The sequence below is a fragment of the Pteropus medius genome, unplaced genomic scaffold (genome assembly GCF_902729225.1).
Source record: "Pteropus medius unplaced genomic scaffold, Ma_sr-lr_union100, whole genome shotgun sequence".
Lineage (NCBI taxonomy): Eukaryota > Metazoa > Chordata > Mammalia > Chiroptera > Pteropodidae > Pteropus > Pteropus medius.
In genome coordinates this window covers 225,508-234,436 of record NW_024354886.1, presented here as the reverse complement: position 1 = coordinate 234,436, position 8,929 = coordinate 225,508, and positions in this window count along the sequence as shown.

Genomic DNA, 8,929 nt, shown 5'->3' with positions numbered 1-8,929 from the left:
GTGAGTTGAAGGCAAACTGTGGATCAGAGTAGTACAAATAATTCTGGTCCAGAGACCGCAGATAAAAAATCCTTATTAATCCTTAAAAAAAGAAAAATGTACAATGTACAAAACATCATCTTCAACAATAACTTTAGAGTAAATATAGGGATGAAGTTCAAAAAACTTAAGTTCAATTCATGAAAACAAAAAAATATATGGAAGGGTTTTGGGGGAGGGAGGAGTAAAATCTCATGATATATTTTTTTTTAAATAGGCTTTTTTGATTTACTTAGGGATTTAAATATGTCACTGAAAAGAATTGAACATAATGTTTCTTTTAACTAAACCTTTATCAGTCTTCTCTGTCAAGGTCACACTCCCTAATAAGAATTTGGAATTCAACTATTCTCTGCTGCCAGATTGTTCAGGGCCATATGCTGCAACAATCAATGAAACAGAAGGTAAAATTAACATTCTGTGAAATGTGAGGAGCCTAACAAGGACAGGTTCCTGACCAGAAGGCCATGACGTACTTATACAGAGGTAGACTAAAGTAGCTCCTGTCAAGCTCCCTCCCCATGCCACCCCCACCCCCGCCAACAAATAAAAGCTGGATGTGTTCCAGTATATATATAAAATAATGTCCACGAAATTCTGTAAAATATAGACTGATTGCAAAAGTTTAATCTGGAAAGAGTTCTATAATGAAACATCTCCCATATTACCTCTTTCTCCCCGTCTTCTGCTACCATCACATCAATAGCTCCTAATAAACATTTGCTATAATAATTCACCCTGCTGAGTGAGTTATTATACATATATTATCCATTTGGAACTCCAAATAGCCCCATAATAAAAGTACTGATAATAATTGCCAAATAATACTCATTGTGTGCCAAGCACTGTGTTAAGATCTGTACATAATTATTATCTAATTTAATCCTCCCAGCGCTCTAAGATACAAGGATGATACTAAAAACCTAAGGTATTGAGGAGGCTCCAGATGAAGCAAAGAAAAAAGAACGATTTTCGTAAGCATTGGCAGTCCAAAGAAGTTCCTCAGATAAAGGAGCACTGTTATTAAAGCAGCAATATTTCAGACTTTTAAATTAACATCCTTAGATTTTATTTAGTTATTTTTTAGTAATAATGGGAGATAATTGAACAGAAGTTATTAGCTAATGTTTTATTAATTTAAAAAAGGAGAATCTAAAAGCAAATTAACTTCTTATCAAAAATTTATTCCAAGGAAATATTAGATCTGCTTACATTCATGAGAAATGATGCGCCTTAGGGTTCCCTGCCTGCTTATCTTTCTATATTTCAACGAAGACCCAATGTGGATCCAGGAACATGGGAACATAACTGAGTTATATTGCAAGTGTATTTTCAATCTGAAGAACAAAGAGGATAAAAGTTGTTTCTATTAGTTCAATTCAGTTCACCAGCAAAGGAAGTGCTTAACAGTACTGATGCCATATGTTCTAACTCTGGTCTAAATAGTTTGATCTTCTTTACACACATTTCTTACTTTGCCCATGATCACAAGTTTAGAGATTCAGGCCTGAAGAATGCAGAATTGACATGAGGTATATATACAAGAATTTCCATGACTGTATTAACCATCATAGCAAACATAATAAAACAGACAACAGAATTTGGCCTTAAAACAGGTTCTACTAAGAAGGAGTTTAGATCAAAGAACTTAGTTATTATTAAAATTATTTGTGTAATTTTTAAAAGAAACTGAAGAGACAGGCCAGTATATTAATAATATTTATTTTGTATCATGGCAGAATATTTGTTTCCCAGAGCTACTATAACAAATTACCATAAAATGGGTTGCTTCAAATAACAGAAATTTATTCTCTCATGGTCCTAAAGGCTAGAAGATTCTAGGGAAAAATCCTTCCTTGCCTCTTCCTAGCTTTAGGTGATCGTCAGCAATATTTGCTCTTCTTTAGTTTGTAGATGCATCACTCCAATCTCTGCATCCATTGTCACATGGCATTATTCTTCTGTTTCTGCACCTCTGAATTTCTCTATATAATGATACCAGCCACTGGATTTAGGGCCCACCCTAATCCAGGATGACTTCATCTCCTTGATTACATCTGCAAAGACATTATTTCCAAATTTTACATTCAAAGATATCTGGGGTTAAGACTCAATATATCTTTTTGAGAGAAATAATCCTTCAAATATTAATTTAATTATTAATATTCAATAATTAAACATCATACTCAATAATCAAAAAAATAATTTACTTTTAAAAGGGGCACATAAACAATTTTTATTATTATCTGGAAATGAATTTAGTTTTATATAAGCTAATTTTTTTCACTCAAAACACATCAGCCAAAATGGTGGTTTGGGGTAGATCTGGCATTTATGAATCAGTAGGACATTTCAATACCTTTTCCAGAAACAGTTTATAAATTAACTACTATTAAAAAAACTTTCTGTCACTAAGAGAAAATAGTCAATATGAGCTTCCAGACAAATGTCTTTATTTGATGAGCCTACTGAGAACATAAAGGGGATTTTTTTAAAGAACTAAAAATATTAGTGAAAAAACCTCTGCTGATTTAACTCAATTAATTTTTCCCCAAAGAAAAAAGTAGGAACAAAGAAGCTTCAAAGTTCCCTACACCTGCCACCAAAATCATTTACACTACTCTTCTTAATTTCTTAAAATCATGTCATTTTTTACAGTTCTATTGAAATATAATTGACATTTAACATTGTATATGTTTAAGTTGTACAACATGATGATTTGATACACTTATACATTATGAAATGATTACCGTAATAGGATTCGTTAATGCCTCTAACACCTCACATAATTGCCTTTTTTCTGTGTATTGAAAACATATAAAATCTTTCTTAGCAACTTTAACCATGATGAAAAACCCAAAGAAACAAATGCCACATCAAAAACATGTTATTCATCTGTGAAATTATAAAGGAGCATTTTAAGTTGCCTGTCTTCTTTCAACTCAATTCTCTTCATTTGCACAGACCATTTTTCAAGTGGTTATAACCTTTACCCACAACTCAAACACTATGTTCTCATGTTTGATATGCAAAGTACCCCAGGTGGTATGTGATAAATAAAAGATTACCGTCCTTGGCCATTGCCACCTTTAAAAGCTTGCTGCTCACAAATACCAAAATACCAAAACCCACCATATGTTATCTGTGTTACTGAGAATTAAGGTACATGGACTATTCTCTTTCATTATGCTCTATGAGTTTGGGAACTTGGATAAATTTTAATATCAACAATTAGCATTTATCCTAGGAGAAAAACAAGCTGCTTAGTGAAATTAAAGTTTTCATTTAACAAAATACGATATATGTTATATTAGGTATTGGATTAGGTCCTGGATATAGGCAGGCAAGATTATATTCTCTGCTTTTACAGAACTCACACCATAGTTAAGAGAGTAGAAATATGTGCAAGTTAAAATATATGCTAATTAGCCATAAGGAAGATAAATAAAGTATGTCAGGAAATCACCAAGTGAAGAGTGATAAATCTGGTTTGAGGTACGCAGGGATTCTTCAAAAAAATAAGAGACTTTGCTCTGAACTTTAAATGATACATCAAATATCTTCTGAAATGAAGATGGGAAGAATATTCCCAGTGGAGCTAACCCCAATCAAGGATCTGAAAGTACAGGAGTGCTCTGGACATGGTGTTTAGTTTGCTTCAATGAGCTTTTGAAGGGAAGGCTGTAACCTGAGAAGGGCCAAGAGGCAGGTCACAGGCAGCCTGTAAAAAGCCTTATTTGATATTGAGAAATTTGCATTTTATCTTTTAGGCAATGGAGAACCATTGGAGATTTACTACTACTACTACTACTACTACTACTACTACTACAACTAACATTATTATTATATAACTATTTAACCCATATTACTATATGAAAATATAGAGATCCAGGAACCAGAGAGAAAATATATCATTGATTTTGTATTATAGAAGGAGAGACAATCAACAAAGAAAAAAGAATGCAAGATAATTACAGCCTGAGATGTATGCCATGGGTAACACAATAGAAAATAACTGTAGGAGGCCCTTGAGTGTTCATTTTCATTGCCATGGTAGGCACCAGTATGTTGGCAAAAGTGATGTATACTTAACCAATTGACTGCATATAAACTCAGTGAAGTAGACAGAAAGAAGATGATTAATATGGCAGCTTCAGAAGATTTTACAGTAGTGTGGCTGTCCTTCACCAACAAATAGGAGCAAGAGCTGGGAAATTTATGCTCTAACTTTTCAAATGACTTCGATTACCCAGGCATGATGTAGTTATTCTCAGATGACCATTGCATCACATGATACCAAAAACCAGTAAGTTATTTTTTCCTTAAAGCTCATGAAACTTAAAAGTACCAAATACTTTAAAGTTTGTTCCTGTTTTTATCTTTAGACAGATTTAAAAGATAGGGAACATATTCTCTTAATATAAGTCCAGGCTGAATTTTTAAAATCTAAGCTAATGCATGATTTATCAATAAAATAATATGATAATAAATATGAAATAAAGCCACTCAAAATTCATACAAAAATTCACTTACAGATTGTCTGAAATTTTCTAATGTTAATTTTAGAAACACGTTCATTCAGTTATATTTAGAAGAAAAAACTAATTTTTCCTTCGGGAAAGATTCAGTATCTTTCCGTTGATTAGGTAATGGAAAGGGAGTCTGTGTCAACTTGCTAATTAATCATATGAGTTATCATATTCTGCCCGAGAGTTATCATTGCTTTAATGTGTTTTTCTATAGCCAATTATGATCTGAAGAAAGTTGTTATCATAAAAATCCTTAAATAAAAGTTTATTATGACTTAATTTAAGGTCACATTTTTGTCCTCATGATGTCTCTAAGCAAATTTATTTGCAGTAATACACGTTTAAAAATGATTTGCTACTTGATGAAGTCTATTTAAACTGCATTTTAGTTTGTGTACTATTCCATATTTACCAAGTTTATATTAATGTGGGCTTATTTAATTATAAGAAAGTCTCATTTTGCAAGAACTATAAATGAATACAAATTCTCTTTTCACATTTGAAAGTACCCAATAAACATCGGAGCTTCCTTGGGGATTTAGCTGATTACTCTTCAAATTTCTGTCTCAGTATATAAACCAAAAACTATATTTTGCAGCCTAACAGATTTATTACAAGGTGAATAAAGAACATGAATGAAAAATACATAATTTATTTAGTACTTAATAATGAAGTATCTCAAAAATCTTTCCTTAGAAAGTCTGTTATGAGTAATAATATTTGAAAGTTGTTATACAACATTGGTTGGCCAAATCACACAAATATACATGTTCATACATAATCAGAACAGCCTCTGAAGCCTGATGTTCTTCTTATACAGTCATTAATTCTTACAGAATGCTGCTTTTCTTTTAAACTGAATTGTTTATAAATAAAAATTTAAATTCTATTCACAATATAGTCACACATGCTTATTCAAATATTAATTTTTAAATATGAATTTGAGCTTAATCTTTAGCTTATATTTATTAGCTAAATTGATTTTTAAAGCTGATTAGATATAATCAAAATTATTCAAATTTCTTTGTTTCTATGGGCAGATTTAATTCTAGTTTAATTGTCTGACATTTTAATAGGTTTTTCACCTATCTTATAAAACACAGCAATATGAACAGATAAAATATTTGGTTAGAAGCAGTCAGAAAAGAGTATTGACAGGAGTTCTAGGGAGATCAAGTCCAAGGATATTGGGTTGAAAACAAAATTTAACCTAAGCCAAAATATCTAGAAATTAAATTCAATGGTTTATTAAAACCTATGTATTTTCATTCATTGATAATAAATTATAAAGAATTTATAAATGAATAACAAATAAGTAAATTGCCAAAAAAATCAAAGTGGATAAAAGCAGGGAAATAGGGAGCATGAGAGGTAACTATGAAACAATGAAAGAGACAATAAAAATTAAAATCCTTGCTCTATACTGACATTTACTTATTAATTCAGTACAGACAGGAAATAAAAATAAATCATCGTAAAACAAAATATACAGGCTTCCGATTGGGGTTTCATCATTAACAAGAATTAAGCTATGCTTTAACAGTTTCCAAATTGTTGTTCCCTCTCTTTCATAAACAAATCTTATTTTGAAGAAAATGTGAACTTAATTATTGAAAACTGATAGTTTTTTCCCAATATTGGTAAAATATATAATGCTTACGTTGATTTCTTTTACATTTTTAGTATAATTTCAACAGAAAAAGTACAAGAACAATACAGGGAACTCCCACAAGCCCTTATTAGATTCATAATTTCTTGGCATTTTGCCCATTTGCTTTTATGCATATGGAGAGAGAATTTTTTCTGAACATTTGAGAAAAGGTTGGATATACATGCTTCTTTGCCACTAAATATTTCAGTATGTACTGTTTTATGGACAAAGAAATCTCTCACATGACCACAGTACAATGATCAAAATTAGGAAATTTTAGTATTAATATATTGCCATAGTATAATCCACTTTTCCTTTTCAAATGTCATCCATTGTTTCAATGACATCCTTTATAATTATTTTTTTCCTGATTCAAGAACCAATCTATGATTACAATTTATTTAGTCATCATATTTGTTTAGGCTTCTTTAATATGAAATGGTATCTTGGATTTTCCTAATCTTCTTGGCCTTACAGTTTTTGAAGAGTGGAAGACACATATTTTGTAGATTTTTGCTTAGTTGGGATTTGTCCTATAATGAGATTCAAGTTATGTATTTTTGGAAGAGTGCCACTGGGATAATCTTGTGTCCTTCTCAGAGAATCATATGAGAGGCAAATGATCTTGGTATGTCCCAATATTGGTATATAGCACTATACTCTCAAAATCTCTTCCTTGCTCAGAGTTAGAGTTGGGTAGAGAGTTGGTGGTTAGGCAGTCATTTCTCATAATATCTTTCCCAGGATTCCAAGCCCCAAACAGGATATTCCAAGTAAAAAAAAAAAAAATGTGAAATTATTTTTACAAACAGTAAAATAGTTTTATAAATTCTGGCTGTCCAGTACCGGACATAATGCATAATAATATTAGTTCGAGAAGTCTGAATCATTTCTAAACAGGCTTCTAATGTCCAATGGTATTGCTGAACAGAACTAAATATCCATCGCATTTGTAACATCTATTCCTTTTGCATATTTTCAATGTCATTATATCTTCATTTCCAATTATATTTCTGAAAGTGTATTAGTTTCATCTAAAATCAATTTATGAGTTACCGTCATTCTTTTATATGCCTCAACAATTAGTGATTATTTATGCCATTTCCTGCATCAGATACTTGTGCTAACAGCACAACCGTTCATGTTTTTTCTCTACCAGAGAACCAGCTTCAGTGTTTCTTACTTAAACGAGGACCTACCCCTTCTTTCACCACTAACTGTAGTTCCATTTTCCCACTAAGCTCTACACCAATCTTCCACTGCATCTGGTTTCAGGTACAACATTTATTTTAGTACTTTTTCTTCTGTTTGACCTAATATTTGTTTTCTTCTCTTATGCCGAAACTGATTGAAAAGTATAGTATTTACATTTTGAAGTCTGAAGAAACCAAATTTAATCAAAATGTGTGTATACTTCTCCCAGAAAACTCTCATTCTTATCTAAATCTACTCATTTCTTTATTGTTTTACTTTAATAAGTAATGAAATCTAGATACCTTACTCATTCTATTTTCTGTACCTGACAAATGGTTTTATTTCCTCTTTCAGTATTTGGTAGAATTCACCAGTGAAACCATTTAGGCCTGGAATTTTCCTTTTTGGAAAGTTATAAATGAAATAATTTCTTTAATAGTATAGTCCTATGCAGAATATCTCCTTCAACTTTCATGAGCCTTTGTAGTTTTTGTCATTTAAGGAATCAGTCCATTTCATCTAAATTATCAAATCTGTGGCTATAGAGTTGTTCATAGTATTTTTAATTATCCTTAATGTTATGAGATCGATAGTGATTACCCCTCTTTCATTTCTAATGTTACTAAATTGTATGTTCTATCTTTTTCTCTTGGTTAATATGGTTATATGTTTATTCAGTTTATTGATATTTTCAAAGAATCAGCTTTTGGTTTCACTGATTTTCTCTACTGAGAGTGAGAAACTCCTGTGCAAATTTCACTCTCTGATGGGCATTCTGCCTCCAGAAGTTCATCATAATTACTATTTAAACGATTCTTCCAAATTGTGGCTCCAGAATTTTCCGCTCCATGCAAGCTGATGTGGACTCTATTTGCAAAACACTGATAGATGCTTTACTTTTTACTTTTTTCTTTACTCAATAATACTGTGCATTTAATTATTTATATTTCACACATGGGAAAACTGAGATTTAAGAAGATAAAATTGGCTTAAGATTGATCAGTTTCTAAGTGGCAGACCATGATTCAAGCTCAGATATTTATTTTAAAAACTCACTTTCTTTCTGTACCACCATGGTAGAAATACATATTTTTATGTTCTTCCTTAATGAGAGTTAATAATGACAGTAAACTATTCCCAGAATGGACAGTGATGTTGCTATAAGAACATACATAACTACAACTGGGAAAACAACTTCCATTCTTAGAAGCTATGACTATTTTCGAGTAATGTCTATAAATATTTCATCAGAGCAGTACAATAAATGGAGGTGTGAGTTAAGCAGCATTTTGATTTACTTCTAAATACGAATATGTGAGTATTTTTTGTGACTATTTTTTAAGTTTTAGTTTGCCAGCAATTTCAATCTAGAAAGTAAATTTGGTTAGCTTAAAAAAAAAAAGCCACACACAGAACAGTGTTAGTAGCCATTTAGTTATTTCCAACACAGAAACTTGGTATTTTAAAGGCTTAAGTTATTCCTTAAGGTAAGAATTAAACACCTGATCAAAATTCT